The following is an 18,382-nucleotide window of genomic DNA, read 5'->3' on the forward strand; positions in this document are numbered from 1 at the left end:
CCCAGAGACCCCCAATGTAAGGAACACTCTTTCCACTGCCCATCAATGTAAGTGGATATTCTTTTGAATGATTCCGAATGTAAGTGAGCATTCTTCCCACTGACCCCAAATGTAAGGAACACTCTTTCCACTGCCCACTAATATAAGTGTTTATGGTGTGCTTGAAGCTGAATTGCAGCAATTATCTGTATTGCATACATACATTAATCCAGCTCGGCACAATGTAAGTATGCATTATTCATACCCGATAGGCCGCCGGGGAATCTGGAAATCACTGCAGTAGTTGGTACTACTAAAATGATAGCCCCAATACTGCAGGTTCTGCTAGAGTTCTGTGCGAGCGGTTCCCCACAGAACACAGGGGGTCACTCACACTGCACCACCGTCATTCACAGAATGCCTTGTATTTTTCTTAAATGCGTACAAAGCATTCTCTGGGTGGATGAGGTTGGGATTATGATGTCACTGCCCTTTCTCTTCACCCCCTTCTCTACACCCTGTCCAATCAGAGATCACCTTATATTAATTTAAAAAGATACATGGCTTCCAGTTAACAGCAGCAGTGCTGCGTGAGAGACCACCTGTGGTCAAGGTTTTGGGGACTAGGATTCCGACTATATCCGTTTCACAGGAATCTACACAAATACTTTCTTTTAGATATATTCCACAAAAGTCATAAAGGATATTTATTTATCTTGTGTGCACCAAATGCCCTTACAAACTCAGCTATTAACTTTTAAAAGAAGCAGTGACATTGACACTAAGCTGTGCATAAGAACAACCAACTACTCCATCGCTCAGAGGGGTAGTCACCAGACCAGGGCAATGTGGTCCTCTGGAAGAATGTTTCATCAGACCACAAACTGCAAAAGAACACCCAGGGGGCGCATTACTGAAGATTTATTATTAAAGGAAAAACCAAATAGCCAACTGAATACTCACAAAAGACAGAAGAAACATGCAGAACAATCTCCAGCCTGTGTGGCAACGAGTGACCAGACTGTTGGCGTTGTTTTGGGGATGCATCCCCTACCCTAGAGCTCTGAGGATGTGTCCCAAAACGTGTCAGTTTGCCAACATCATCAACAGTCTGATCACTTATTGCCACACTAGCTGACCATCAGAGATGGTTGTTCTGCATCTTCTTTTTGTCTTTTGTAAGCATTCAATTGGCTATTTGGCTTTTCCTTTCATAATAAATCTTGGGTAACCCACTAGGTCGTTTGCTCCCCTTTTGCTCTTTTGCAGTAATAAGCTGTACATAGCTTGTGCAGATAGCAGAGCTGTGGGAGGGACCCAGCAGGCCCAACCCACAACAGGCTGTCTGCAGAAAACTACAGGAGGGGGTGGAGACAAGACCAGTCACCCTGCACAAGGAAGGAGAGCAGCAGAGAGTGGTCTTTATTACAGGAGCTTCTACACAGATGGAAAATGTCACACTGGATTACTGCACAGATCTGGAAGAAATACACAAAGCACACATAGATTTAGGGAAGAATATATTTGCGTCTTGTATTTAAACAATATTTATTGATCACATCTTAGGAAAAAGTATTATTGTGAAGCCATCTTTACAGCACCAGTTTGCTGATCACCTTCATTGATCATTGTAAATTACCAGATAACAGTATGCACACATCTACCCGGTATTATCGGTCACTGGGCTCCCCTCTAGGGCTGGAGATGCTATGCATACAATGTGGAGCGCACACAGCTAGATATACACAAAGACACACAAAAACAGATATACATAGAGACACACATACACAGACAGACATACACAGAGACACACAGGCACACACACACAGACATACATAGAGACACACACACACAGACATACATAGAGACACACACACACATACACAGAGACACACACACACACAGACATACATACATACATACATACATACACAGAGACACACAGACAGACATACATACATACATACACAGAGACACACACACACACAGACATACATACATACATACATACATACATACACAGAGACACACAGACAGACATACATACATACATACATACACAGAGACACACACACACACAGACATACATACATACATACACAGAGACACACAGACAGACATACATACATACATACACAGAGACACACAGACAGACAGACACACACAGACATACACAGAGACACACACCAACATACATACATACATACAGAGAGACACACACACACACACACACACATACACATACACAGAGACAGACATACATACACAGAGACACACACAGACATACATACATACATACATACACAGACATACACAGGGACACACACATTCACAGAGACACACAGACATACACAGAGACAGACACACAGACACACAGACATACACAGAGACACACACACATACACACATACACAGAGACACACAGACAGACATACACAGAGACACACACACACACATACACAGAGACACACACACACAGACAGACATACATACATACACAGATACACACACACACACAGACAGACATACATACATACACAGATACACACACACACACACACACACACACACACACACACACACACACACACACAGACAGACATACATACATACACAGAGACACACACAGACAGACAGACAGACACACACATACACAGAGACACACACACACAGACAGACATACATACATACATACACAGAGACACACAGACAGACAGACACACACAGACATACACAGAGACACACACCGACATACATACATACACAGAGACACACACAGACATACATACATACATACATACATACATACACACACACAAACATACACAGAGACACATACAGACAGACATACATACATACATACATACACACACAGACATACATACATACACAGACATACAAAGGGACACACACATACACAGAGACACACAGACATACACAGAGACACACAGACATACACAGAGACAGACACACAGACATACAGACATACACAGAGACACACAGACATACACAGAGACAGACACACACAGACATACACACACAGACAGACACACAGACATACATACATACAGACACACAGAAATACACAGGGTGCTGATTGATGGCAGACCCCCGAGCATGATTTTCTCACCACCCCATAACCTATAGGTAGGTCTGCCAAGAGAAACAACCTACCTCACTCAGCAAGATGTACGACGTCCACCAACCTCTCCGGAGAGTCCGCCCAGTGTCAGCAAGAACTGCGCATGACCTCAGCGTCACTGCTACGCCGGCTTCAAGAATAGAGCGCTACGTACATAGTGTACGTATGATGGGCGGCTGTCCAAGGTGCTGAACGTAGAGCTCGGCGCTATCTCTATACAGGGCTATCACTGCACGCTGTCATTGTATGGTCAGGATGCGGGGATTACGCTTTATGCTGCCTGTTCTGTGTATAAAAATGTATATTTATAAAAAACTATATCCATTTGATAAAAACTTGCTGGCAGGTAGGATCTGAATGCAGAAGAGGCTGTATATGTCTGTTCTGCAATACAGGCCGCTCCCCTGCCTACCAGATAGGTTTCTAATAAATGTACACTAAGCAGCACATGCTCCATTTATCTCCCTGATCCTGAAAAATTAAATCAGACAAACATGTCATTGGTGGCAGTGACAGATTACATTCTCAGCCTCTAACTGAGCAGAGATTTTCCAGCTCACAGGACAACAATCTAAGCTCCAGCATACTGAGAGCGATCATCAATGGGGCCGATTAACTTCACAGTTAAAGTACAACTAAAGGTAAAACATTTTTTTTTTAGGGTCCTTTCACACGGCCGCTCCGCTGCTTTAGTCCGCTGCAGGACTTTTTTTTTTTTTTCACGGAGCGGATGACATTTCTGTCATCCGCTCCGTAGGTCCGCATATCATCCCATCCGTTTGCGGATGATATGCGGACATAATGTAAGTATATGGCACTGCGGATGTCAGCGGATGACACCGCTGACATCCGATTTTCCTTCCTTTCCGTTTTTTACACGGAAGAAAAAATAGGGTTCTGTTCCATTCGAAAAAACGGAACAGAACTGAAAGGAGGAAAATCGGATGTCAGCGGATGGTATTCCGCTGACATCCGCAGTGCCATTCACTTACATTATGTCCGCAAATCATCCGCAAAAAATAGGATGATTTGCGGACACACGGAGCGGCCGTGTGAAAGGACCCTTAGTCTTAAATAGAGTGGAGAGGGATTAGAACACCTGTCAGATTTTTATTGCTCTTTATGCTCACATTAACCACTTAAGGACTGCCCACCGCAGATTTACTGTGGCAGGCTGGCCCTCCTGCGCAAATGACGTAGCTCTACATCGGTCATGCGCTTGCAGCTAGGGGGCGAACGTGCGCCGCCGGCGGCACGCTCCCATCCCCACTCGGCAGCGGGGACTCCGATGCACGGGACCGGCAGCTCTGATTGCCACTGGACACTCGCAATCGTTCCCCGCTGAGAGAGATGGAAGGTCAGCTGTTGTAAACACAGCTGACCATTCTCTCTAGAATGATCACAGAGCACCTGTGATCCTGCTATATAGGATCACAGGTCTCTGTGATCATTTCAAAAGCCCAACCCCCATACAGTTAGAATCACTCCCCTAGTCTTACAATTAACCCCTTGATCACCCACTGTGTTAACCCCTTCCCTGCCAGTGTCATTATTACAGTAACAGTGCATATTTTTAGCACTGATTACTGTAGTAATGTCACTGGTCCCCCCAAAAGTGTTAAAAATGTCAGTTAGGGGTCCAATCTGTCCACCGCAATGTTGCAGTCCTGCTAAAAATCGCAGATCGCCGTCATTACTAGTAAAAAAAAAAAAGACACAATAAAAATGACATAAATCTTTCCCGTAGTTAGTAGACGCGATAACGTTTGCGCAAACCAATCAAAATACGTTTATTGCAATTTTTTCACCAACAATATGTAGCAGAAAACAAATTTAGATTTTTAAATTTTTTTTTTGGTAATGTTATATAGCAGAATGTGAAAAATATTGTTTTTTTTTTCAGAATTGTCCCTCTTTTTTTATATATAGCCCAAAAAAATAAAAAAATCGCAGAGGTGATCAAATACCACCAAAAGAAAGCTCTATTTGTGGGGAAAAAAGGACATCAATTTTTTTTAGGTACAGTGTCCCATGACCGCGCAATTGTCCGTTAAATTAACGCAGTGCCAAATCGCAAAAAATGGCCTGGTCATTAAGGGAGCAAATCCTTTCCGGTCCAGAAGTGGTTAAAGCTGTAGAAAACTGCAATTTTTTGTTTTGCAAGGCAAAGTTATAATGTGCTAGTATGCATCACCTACTAGCACATTATGTGAAACTTACCTTAAAAGGAAGCCCTCCAGTGGCACGCTGTCACCGCTAACAGGGCTTCCATCTTCAACCAGTCTTCCTTCTGGGTTGGCGGGCTCTGGTCCTTTGATTGGACAAACCGCAATGGCATCACTCCCATGCATGCACGCAGGAGATGCTATTTACAGCACAGGGCTCTGAAGGAACGGCGCGGTCATGACGTCCGAAAGTATGGGCGGGGGGGTGGCAAATGCCCCTCCCTGGAATCTCAACTTCACCTTAAAAGTGGCTGTTAAGCCACTTCATACCATCCTGTCTGGTCTGTTTAATAATCCTGTGTGCTCCTGTGTCTGTGTATGTGTTTTAAAAAAATAAGCTGTTCTTTACCAGTTTTCAGAGCGCTGAGCGCCGCTCAAGTGGCCCGTTGGCTCTCTCCTCTCCCCGTCTGACAACTGCCTGCCGCGGGCGGGGCAGAGGACTCCTCGCTGACCTCAGTCAGGGAGGAGGAGAGGAGCAGAGAGGCGGCAGGTCACGTGAGCGGTGACCGGCGCTCTGAAAACTTATAAAGAATGGCTTATTTTTATAAAACACAGACACAGGGGCACACAGGATTATTAAACAGACTGTAGACAGGATATGAAACTTTAAATGAAACTACAGCAGCAGGAGGGGGGGGGGGGGGGCATTGAAACACGAACGAGGACAGAGGAGGACAGGAGGGCTGTGGATGACGGAGACACGTAAACTGACCACAGTGTCAGGGCTCAGCAGCCATGGTATACTGTGGTCAGTTTACAGCGGGGAGGACATAGCCAGGCAGGATCAGCCAGGTATTTTAGGTGATAGAAGGGGCCAAATTACACAGCATAAAGCACTGTGCGGTATGACATGCTTTAGCCACTTCAGCTCCTGAAGGTTTTACCCCCTTAATGACCAGGCCATTTTTTGCGATTCGGCACAGTGTTGCTTTAACTGAAAATTGTGCAGTCTTCGACACCGTACCCAAATACAATTGATGTCCTTTTTTCCCACAAATATAGCTTTCTTTTGTTGGTATTTGAACCCCTCTGCGGTTTTTAGATTTGCACTATAAACAAAAAAAAAACGACAATTTTGAAAAAAAACACAATATTACTTTCTGCTATAAAACATTAAACCAAAAAAAAAAAAATTAAAAAATCTAATTTTTTTTTATCACTTTAGGCCAATTTGTATTCTGCTACATATTTCATATTTCATATTTCTTATCTTAATTGGTTTGCGCAAAAGTTACAGCGTTAAGAAACTATGGGATCGATTTATGGACTTTTTATTTATTTATTTTTTTTTTTTTTTAGTAATGGCAGCAATGAGCGATCTTTATCCAGACTGCGACATTCCTACGGACAGATCAGACCCCTAAATGACATTTTTGACATTTTTTGGGGACCAGTGACATTAATACAGTAATCAGTGCTAAATAATATGCATTGTTACAGTATAAATGACACTGGCAATGAAGAAGTTAACACTGGGGGTGATCAAGGGGTTAAATGTGTTCCATGTTGTGCTTACTAACTGTGTGGGGGGATGGGTTGGACAGAGGCAGAGAGAGATCGATGATTCAGCTTAGCTGAATCACACAATCTTTCCCTGCCTGTCTGACAGAAGAGCCGCCTGCTTTGTTTACATAGGCAGACGACTCTTCTGTCATTCTAGTCGAAGATCACGGGAGGCCGGCGGGGATCGAGCCCGCTGCTCGCGCCGTCTGACTCCCGCTGTTTCTAATCACTCCGCCGAAACCGCATACACATAATCTTGAAGAACTACATAATTATGCGCAGCCGAGCTGCCCTGCCGCAGTAAATCTGCGTGGGGCCTTCGGCAAGTAGGTTAACAAATGCTTTAAAAATAAATGCTGACGTTTGTCCTTTAAAAATAAATACTCAAAATAAGTATAATGACTAAGCCCCTCCCCTTCATGACATTGTTGAAAAGGGGCGGAGCATGGGTGACCTTAAAATGACGCCCCCCCTGTAAAAAAAGTTCTACGGACGCCCATTGGCATGGTATGCCTTTCCTTTAGAGCGCATGCGCCAATGACATCACATTGGCTTTACAAGTATATATCTCCTAAATCATGCACATTTAGGAGATACAGTGCCTTGCGAAAGTATTCGGCCCCTTTGAACTTTTCGACCTTTTGCCACATTTCCGGCTTCAAACATAAAGATATAAAAGTGTAATTTTTTGTGAAGAATCAACAACAAGTGGGACACAATCATGAAGTGGAACGAAATGTATTGGATATTTCAAACTATTTTAACAAATAAAAAACTGAAAAATTGGGCGTGCAAAATTATTCAGCCCCCTTAAGTTAATACTTTGTAGCGCCACCTTTTGCTGCGATTACAGCTGTAAGTCGCGTGGGGTATATCTCTATCAGTTTTGCACATCGAGAGATTGAAATTTTTGCCCATTCCTCCTTGCAAAACAGCTCGAGCTCAGTGAGGTTGGATGGAGAGCGTTGTGAACAGCAGTTTTCAGTTCTTTCCACAGATTCTCGATTGGATTCAGGTCTGGATTTCTTCCAGAATGGTCCTGTATTTGGCTCCATCTATCTTCCCATCAATTTTACCCATCTTCCCTGTCCCTGCTGAAGAAAAGCAGGCCCAAACCATGATGCTACCACCACCATGTTTGACAGTGGGGATGGTGTGTTCAGGGTGATGAGCTGTGTTGCTTTTACGCCAAACATAACGTTTTGCATTGTTGCCAAAAAGTTTGATTTTGGTTTCATCTGACCGGAGCACCTTCTTCCACATGTTTGGTGTGTCTCCCTGGTGGCTTGTGGCAAACTTTAAACAACACTTTTTATGGATATCTTTAACCTTCCTAGCGGTATTCCCGAGCGTGACTCGGGGTTAGATTTTAGAGCCAAAAGCAGTAACCCCGAGCCACACTCGGGGTAGCGCTAGGAAGAATACGGGCAGTATGCAGCGGCGGAGCTTCCTCCCGATCGTCTGCGAGCCCCGGCTTCCATCTCCGGTGACGTGACGTCCGCCGGGGGGTGGAACCGGCGGCAAATTCAAATGTAAAACACACCAAACACACTGATACCATTCAAAATAAGAAAAATTCACATTGCATTGCCCCCCAATGCCCTTTCCTGCAGTTTTACTGTACTTTTTATGTAAATATATGTATATATATATACATATATATATATATACAGTATATATATATATATATATACATATATATATACATTTACATATATATATATATATATATATATATATATATATATATATGTGTGTATATATATATATATATATATGCACACGTATATATATATATATACACGTAATTCTTGTGAATGAGCAGCCCAAACCAACTGTATACATTATATATATATATATATATATACGTATATATATATATATATATATATATATATATATATATATATATATATATATATATGTATACATAATATATGTATACATATATATATATAGATATATATATAAAATATATAATAAATGTATACAGTTGGTTTGGGCTGCTCATTCACAAGAATTACATGCAAAATAATGGTACCGCTTTCAGCACCTAAAATCCAAAAGAATCATACCGCCAGGGAGGTTAAGAAATGGCTTTCTTCTTGCCACTTTTCCATAAAGGCCAGATTTGTGCAGTATACGACTGATTGTTGTCCTATGGACAGAGTCTCCCACCTCAGCTGTAGATCTCTGCAGTTCATCCAGAGTGATCATGGGCCTCTTGGATGCATCTCTGATCAGTCTTCTCCTTGTATGAGCTGAAAGTTTAGAGGGACGGCCAGGTCTTCGTAGATTTGCAGTGGTCTGATACTCCTTCCATTTCAATATTATCGCTTGCACAGTGCTCCTTGGGATGTTTAAAGCTTGGGAAATCTTTTTGTATCCAAATCCGGCTTTAAACTTCTCCACAACAGTATCTCGGACCTGCCTGGTGTGTTCCTTGTTCTTCATGATGCTCTCTGCGCTTTAAACGGACCTCTGAGACTATCACAGTGCAGGTGCATTTATACGGAGACTTGATTACACACAGGTGGATTCTATTTATCATCATTAGTCATTTAGGTCAACATTGGATCATTCAGAGATCCTCACTAAACTTCTGGAGAGAGTTTGCTGCACTGAAAGTAAAGGGGCTGAATAATTTTGCACGCCCAATTTTTCAGTTTTCTATTTGTTAACAAAGTTTGAAATATCCAATAAATTTCGTTCCACTTCATGATTGTGTCCCACTTGTTATTTATTCTTCACAAAAAATTACAGTTTTATATCTTTATGTTTGAAGCCTAAAATGTGGCAAAAGGTCGCAAAGTTCAAGGGGGCCGAATACTTTCGCAAGGCACTGTATATACTGTACCTATAGGTAAGCCTTACTATAGGCTTACCTATAGGTAAAAATCATCCATGGGAGTGTAAAGGAAGCTTTCTAAATCATGTATAATATTGTCTACTATTTTGTGTGTATTGCACATTGCACTCATTTTGCACACGGCACTAAAATGTTTTCATTACATGTTTGCATTCTTTAGTCCTGATTAGAAATTAGCCTGCCTATGTTACGCCCCTTGTTACCATAAAAGTACAATTGTAATATTAATGTAATACCTACATAATCATGTGTATAAAAACCTTCAATTCCGTCAAGTAAAACAGAACAGTTATTTTGGAAAGATGCTGAGTGTATCTTTTGTGTCTGTTCACTACTGCAGTAGTTATTATTTTTAATTTGGAACCGCTAATGAATATGAGGATAGGAGTTGCCTATCTATAAAATATCCAGAGCAGGATATACTCCCACTTTAATGAGATTCAATCTCGCTATTTGTCTTGTTTACCATTATCATTGAAAGTAAAAGAAAATCCCAAATTTTGGGTTGTCCCCAAAAAAACAGTAGAGGGGAAATCTTCCATTGGGGACACTAGTTTTGGTGACCTGGGGGTCTCCAAGAAATTCCCTTAATTTGCAGGGATTTCTTCTCAATCCCTGTTTGGCTATAGGACAGGAAATAAAGGGAAATCTCAGCAATGGGACACAGATGGCAAAAAAAAATCTGACAGGGGGCTACAACAATCCCTTGCTTTACCCAAAATGAAAAAAAAAAAAATTTGTCTATAGTTCTACTTTAACTCTTTACCGCCACATGGTTTATTGGAAACTCATATTCATAGCATCTGCTGTTGCAATTGTGACTTTTTTGAAATGTCTGTGACACTTACTGTCACACCCACCAAGGAATGTAACAGGGTTTTAAAAGTATGGTGGCCCTCAAAGAAGCAAATAATCTTTATTTTCTGCTTTTAGCAATTAGAGATTCATATTAACAATTTTAAAGTATTGTTTAATGAAAAGAAAAAAACATGCAAGAAAATATTTGCAGAAATTATAATACAAAACAGACAATATGCAACAGAAAAATAAAAATGGACTTTACAGTTAAAATGACAAACAAACAACTCAGTTCAGTCTTTGGTTTCATGCAGAGTAGTGTTGGGTGAATGGTTCAGGCCGAGCAAAAGTTCGTCCTGAACATTCCCTGTTCACCCATTCAAGGAACGCCCCAAATTTGCGGGGCACTAAGCAGGATGTTCGTCTGCCGAGCGCCCCAGAATGCATTGCGCTCTTCACAGTGCATTCTAGGGTCCTAAAGGATGAAGCCTTGCACCTAACTGCTGGTCAGGTGCAAGGCTTTGACAATTAGGGCACAGAGCACTGCCAGAGCCCTGATTGGGCAAAGTGATGATTACTTTGTCCAATCATGGCTCAGTGCTCATAGTCCTAACCCACACTATAAAAGGTTACTTCCCATAGGAAGCTTTTGCAGTGTGTTGTTGGAGTGGAGATAGACAGAGCAAGGCTCAGTTTGCTACTAGCAGGTTAGTGTGTTTACCTATTGTGACAGAGTGTAAGAGTGTTAGTGTGAGTGTACTGTGAGTGTAGTGTGTTAGTGTAGTGCAGTGTTTAACACAGCATTACATAACATTTAGTGCTGTATACAGTACTGTATGTCCTTTTCTTTTTTTTTGGTTGCTGCGTGTTTTTTTTGTCTTTTTTTTTTTTGTTTGTTTGGTTTTTTCCCCTGCCTTCCCCCTTTAGTTTTTTAATTGTCAGCTGCAGGTTTTTCTGACTGCGATGCTGGTGTTCCCTCTTTTTTATTCTTTTATATTTTTACATTTCTGTCAGCGTCAGTCCTCAATTTAAAGTGCACCAAACACCAGTTTTCATTCAATAAAGTGCATCCAATCACACATTTCCCAGTCTCTATTACATTTAGGTAATAAGCCCCCCCATCATGTTTTGGGGGCAGCTGATCCCACGCCACTATGAGGGGGCCAGCAGCATCTGTGTCCACAGGCAAAGTTCAACATGGTCCATCCTCAGGCAGGGCACCTTTGTTTCTGTTTAGTGATGTTGTCTGTGCTATCCAGCCACAGCATGCAGAGGAGGTGGTGGACTGGCTTACTAAACCATCCTCCTCATTCTCTATGACCCAAGCTGATACTAGTGCACAGTCCACCGTAGCTGCCAGAGCAGCTTATTTTTCCTCCTTGTCCATATCTAGCTACTCCTGCCATAGCCCCAGCATCATGCATGGAGGAGTCAGCTGAATTATTTGAACACAGCGTCAGCCACTTGCTTCTTGAGGATGCACAGACATTACTTGATTCTGATGTTGATTCTGACATAGAGGAAGGGAGTAACATGATCCTACAGAGAGAATAGAACATTGATAAACAACAAATTGTCATTCATGTTCCCCCAGCCTAGCAGGCAAAGTTCTCTGCCCCAACTGCTGCATCAAAAAAGATGGTGGATTCTGCCCCATTCCGTGAATTTGCAGAATGTGCTGTACCACAATAGCAGGTTCCCAGTCCCTATTTCTTTGCGCGTAAGCCAATTCCAGCTTTGTAGCATAATAGGGAAGGCAATGTTTTAGCAAAGTTGGGCAAGGCGGTCAGCCGCAAGGTCAACATTACTGCTGACACGTGGTCCAGCAAGCGTCAGGCACAATTTATTTTGTTCACGCACACTGGGTAACTCTGCTTGCAACTAGGCAGGATGCAGGACAGGGCTCAGTGCTGGAGCTTTTTTTGCCGTCTTCATACTGCTGGCGGTGATGATGTGAGATCTGTCAGCTCCACCCCCTCCTCCTCCTCTATGCCCTCCTTTACTGAATTGTCCTATGAACCTCCAGTACTCCCTAAGCGTTCAAGGGACCATTCAACGAGTCAGGCTAAAAGATGTCATGCAGTGCTTCAGCTGGTCTGTCTAGGGGAGAGCAGCCACACCTTGAGCAGAGATTCTTTCAGCTCTGCAGGGACAGGCCCAGAGGTGGTTCACGCAATGGAAGCTTGAGCCAGGAATGGTGGTTTGCGATAGTGGCACTAACCTTCTATCCGCCCTTCGACAGGGAAGGTTGCCACATGTGCCATGCCTGGCACATGTACTCAATTTGGTAGTGCAGTGTTTCCTTAGTGGGGATCCAGGTTTGCAAGATCTTCTATGGCAGGCCAGAAGAGTCTATAGCCATTTCAGGTGGTCATACACAGCCAGTATTCAGTTGGCTGAAATTCAGCTGGAATTCCACCTGCCGTAAACCGCCTGATTTGTGACATGCCCACTCAAATTTGGAACTCAACTTTGGCAATGCTGCAGTGGCTGCACATGCAGCAGAGGACCTTTAATGGGTATCTGTGTGAGTATGGCACAGGGACAGGCTCAGGGAAGCTCAGCTTTCTTCCCCACGCCAATGGCTGCTGATAAAGGATGCATGCACTGAACTGTCACTATTTGATGAGGCGACAAGGATGGTGAGCCATAACAATGCATGTATCAATGACTCAATCCCTCTTGTGTTCCTGTTGGAGCATACTCTGCGTGGGATTGTGGACAGCGCACTTCAGGCAGAGCAACAGATGGAGGAGAAGGAATTCCTTTCCTCTCAAGGCCTGCTTTATGCAGACACCATTCTTGCAACACCACAGAACACACAAAAGAAGAGGGACGAGGAGAATTCTGCCAGTTTTGGAGGTATAGAAGCAGAGGAAGGCATACGTCAAACCTTAAGAGATGGTTTTCAGTCCCCAGAAACCTTGGGAGTAGTACATAGCTGGGAGGAGGCAGTTCCAGATACTGTAATCCTCAGTGACCCTGAGGACTCTGCTTCTCATGCCTCTGCAAACTTGAGGTCATGAGCTCCCTTATTCTTCAAAGCCTGTGAAAGGACCAAAGAAATTGTGGCATAAAGGAGAAGGATCATTATTGGTTGGCAACCCTCCTTGACAACCGTTATAAGGGGAAAGTCTCGGAACTCATCCTGCCCTTGCAAAGGGAGCACAGAATGAAATATCTTGAGGACACCTCAAAGAGGAGTTTATGTAATGCCTTTCCAGACTCTGGTAGGTTACAGTCTCATGGAAAAGCTAGTTTTGAGGCTTCTGTTGGTCAAAGGAGGAGCAGTGGAGAAGGAGGCCGCCTCAGTGATTTTTTTAGTCCTTAGCACCCAGGGCTGTCAACTTCAAGATCCCATGCGTTTGCATCATATGGTGGAATATTATCTAGGGGAAAAAACAGACATGGAGAGCTTTCCAGTAGACGATCCACTGGGTTTCTGGGTCATGTGAACCACTGGACAGAACTTGCCCGGTATGCAATTGAGCTGCTGGGCTGACATTAATCCAGAGTGCTTTCTGGACGGGCATTCAGTGCTACAGGAGGTTTTGTGACAGATCAAAAACATTTATCAAAATTAATCAGTCCTGGATTAGCAGCAGCTATCAAGGCCCTGATGCCAATGGCGCTGATTACATGTTATTGGGATCTCAAATCTCTGCAAGAGAGGCTGCCTAGCTTTGTGGGGGTTGATTTTATCATGAAGTAATTTGTTGGTATAGGTTTAATGGGCACAATTAACACCCAAACACCATTTTTTCTGCAACTGTGTGACAGTGGTATCAAATTTAAATTTTTTACAACAAAGCCAATTTTTGCTTTCATCATGAGTACCTCTAGCGGGTTACGGGGTTAAAGCACCACCAACACCCAAAGACCAATTTTTCCGCAACTGTGTGACAGGGGCGTCAAATTTCAATTTTTTACAGCAAGGCCAAATCTTTCTTCCAAGAGTACCTCTATAGGGTTACGGTGTAAAGGCACCACCAACGCATAAGACTAATTTCCACACCTGTTACTTCTATCCAAAGTCTGCGAAAAAGAGACCAGACTTTTATCTGAAAAAAAAAAATTGTTAATCTTGACCTCAGTGTACTATATTTTGGCTTTTTCACATAAGGCTTGCTCACAGTGGTGCCAAAATGTGTTATTTCCATCCAAAGTCTACCAAAGAGACACCAGAATTTATCCAAAAAATATCTAATCTTGTTCAGAGTGCACTAAATTGTGGCCTCATCATAAAGACTAGCTCCCCAAGCCATTGTTTACTAAATAAAGAAAGCTTGCAGGGAAAATCAATTTAATGGTCAATTTTGCTGCAGCAGGTTCTATACACTGAACATATGCACCACTTTACAGGCAGACCAGGGGGACCCCCCAGGCACTATATTTAAAGGAATTCTCATTTTTTAATTGTTTCACTAATCATTAAAATGCATTAAATCATTAAATCACTGCTTCTTTAAAAATAATATTTTTTAAAAGTTTTTTTGTCATTGGTACATGTCCCCAGGGTAGTAACCAGGTCCACATACCCTTTTTATGGCCAATAACTTGCATATAAGCCTTAAAAATGGGGACTTTTGATTTGATTTGGGTCCGTAAGCTGTCACAGTCAGATAACCACAGTTGAGATGCTGACACCGGGGGAAGAAGAGGGAGGGAAGAAATGGCTGGGATGAGCACATCGCTGGATCCTGGGACAGGTAAGTGTCTGTTTATTAAAAGTCATCAGCTACAGTTTTTGTCAAATGTATTACCTTACCTGAATGAATTGCACAGACATGAGTTTTAAATCAAACCATTTTTGTTATTGACTGGCGGATTTTGAAGAATTGAAGAGTGCAATATTCCTCCTTTTCTCCACAAAGGTTGGGGGTTGGCAGATCTCATTATTATCACAGTGACAAAAGAGTTTGCAGAAATCACACTGCTTTAAAGGAAACTTTTATTGATAAAGTATGGGGACTGCCTTTGCTGACCTCCTCTTGGAAATATTGTATTGGCTTTAGTACAAATCAGTGCGTCATTGCATCAGAAAACTGTATGTTTGCAAATTAGACATTCTGACTTCACTCTGACTTTCCTTATCTGCATGGTGACTTTAGACTAGTACATACAGGCAAAATGTCAGGGGACATCATTTGGCCCATGTGTATGGCAGCCAGTCTTCTGTTGGACATGCATACTGGAAAAAAATATTTTTTTCAGAAGGAGGCCAGCAATGACAGCCTCCTTATTTTTTCTCAGTACAGGTTTCCATTAAAGAGAATGTGTCACTTTGCCCATTCAGAACAATAACTGGAGTCGGCAGTCAAATCCTGGGTCCATGTTGGATGGTGTCAGAGTTTACATAGGGTTGATGACCCGCTCCCCTCCATAACTTGACAGCGTTTTACTGCTCATTCTTCTAGTGTTGAAATAGGTGCCACAGACTGGGGAATTAACTAACTAGAAGGGGGAGGGGTATTTGGTGTGCTTATCAGTACTAAAGAAATGTGTTCAGCTCTATGCTCAAAAGGAGAGGCAGTATAGGAATGCTGGAGGACAGTGAACTGGGGTTACACCAGTTTTGGTCTAGCCCCTCTTCTGCTACTCTAATAACCCTATAGAGCTTATCAAGTAGAGTTGCTTTTAGGGGAAAGTAACAGGTTCACTTTAGACCAAGTAGAGTATGGCTCACTCCTCTCACTGTCCTACCCCTGAAACTGGAGGGGAACACACTTCTTCAAGGTATGGAGGGCCTCTTTTCCCAGCCTTCCTACAATTTAAAGCTTGGTGTCTTATCAGCCAGTCATCAACTACTATCATGTGCAAACAAGGAAGGGCCCTTAGCTTTGTTTAAGCTCTACCCAGTGTGGATTTAGAACCTATGCTTCAATTTGCTGGAGGTTCCAGTGGACAAACAGAGAAATGAGTTCAGTGAATAGGCAAACCTGGTTTCTCCAGTAGTTAGATCTTGATGCTGAAGTTTCCAGGCAGAAACCAGATTGTAATTTAGCTTGTTTTTACACAGTTAATTACCAAAATCACACTTTTGGGTAAAAGAAGGTCATTATTTACACAACTGTATATTACAACTGAGACCATATTTGTGTACCACCTCAAAATATGGTCTGCATTTTTTTACTCTATCCTTCATGAAAGACTCCAAACCAGTTGGTATTTGCAGGTGGGACTGGGCAGTTCAGTATGAATGCCTGGGCTAGCCTATGAGTTCCATCACCTTAAATGATTTATCGCAGGTATTATCAACACTTAAGTGGTCAACCTCCGTCAATTAGGTTTGCTTTTTCGTTATTTTACTTTATTAGTTCAAATGAATAGTTACATAGTTAGTCAGGTTGAAAAAATTCACAAGTCCATCTAGTTCAAAGAATACAACATACTGAAGGAGAAACAGTGCTTTATGTGCCTCGGTTACTTCCTATTACAGCTGCACTGCAGTTATAAACTTGGAAGTTATAAGATACTGTGGCGTAGACACATTGATAAATATTTAAAATATCTTTTAAAGTATTAACCAATGATAAATGTGTGTGTGGGTGAAGATCCTGGCGACAGGAGCTTGTTGCCATAGTAACATGAGGCATGATAGCAACTTGTGGTTCTGCAGATATCAGTAAAAGCAGGCGGATTCTGCACTTCTAACAACCACCTACATATGTTCAATGTGAATATCTGTCACTTACTAAATGCATGTGCATATCTGTCACTTACTAATCACTATTAGTGATTTGATCGCAAAATATTAGATTGTGAGTCAGAGATTAAATTCTTTCAATGCTATCAGAGCAACACAATGAAATACACATGTAAATCACAAATAAATATAAAACTATATCATAAAAGCTTTATTATACACTGCTCGAAAAAATAAAAAAATGCTTTGAAAACACATTAGATCTCAATGGGAAAAATATCATGCTGGATATCTATAGTGATAAGGACTGGGTAATGTGTTAGGAACAAAAGAATGCCACACACATTTTTTAGGGTATCTTTGAATTCATCCTTCTGTAGATTGATAATTTTCATTTCCATCAAAGTGAAAAAATGATGCAGCAGGCTAGTCCATTTTGCTGAAATTCCATAGCAGAAACTCAAAATGGTACTCAGTATTTCGTATGGCCCCCATGTGCTTGTATGCATGCCTGACAATGTCAGGGCATGCTCCGTTTGAGATGACGGATGGTGTCCTGGGGTATTTCTTCCCAGATCTGGACCAGGGCATCACTGAGCTCCCCACATGAGGCTAGGCATTGTCGTGCACCAGGAGGAGCCCAGGACCCACTGCACCAGTGTAGGGTCTGACAATGGGTCCAAGGATTTCATCCAAATACCTAATGGCAGTCAGTGTGCCATTGTCTAGTCTGTAGAGGTCTGTGCATCCCTCCATTGATATGCCTCCCCAGACTATCACTGACCCACCACCAAACCGGTCATGCTGAATTATGTTACAGGCAGCATAATGTTCTTCATGGCTTCTCCAGTTCCTTTCCCATCTGTCACATGTGCTAAGGGTAAACCTGCTCAAATCTATGAAAAGCACACAGCGCCAGTGGCGGATCTGACAATTCTGGTGTTCAATTGCAAATGCCAATCAAGCTCCACGGTGAAAGGCAATGAGCACAGGGCCCACTAGATGTCGGGCCCTCAGACCACCCTCATGAAGTTTGTTTCTGACTGGTCGGAGACATTCAAACCAGTGGCCTGCTGGAGGTCATTTTGTAGGGCTCTGGCAGTGCTTATCCTGTTCCTTCTTGCACAAAGGAGCAGATACCGGTCCTGCTGATGGGTTTAAGGACCTTCTACGGCCCTGTCCAGCTCTCCAAGAGTAACTACCTGTCTCCTGGAATCTCC

This window comes from Pelophylax lessonae (genome assembly GCF_965119305.1).
Source record: "Pelophylax lessonae genome assembly, chromosome: 9".
Classification (NCBI taxonomy): domain Eukaryota; kingdom Metazoa; phylum Chordata; class Amphibia; order Anura; family Ranidae; genus Pelophylax; species Pelophylax lessonae.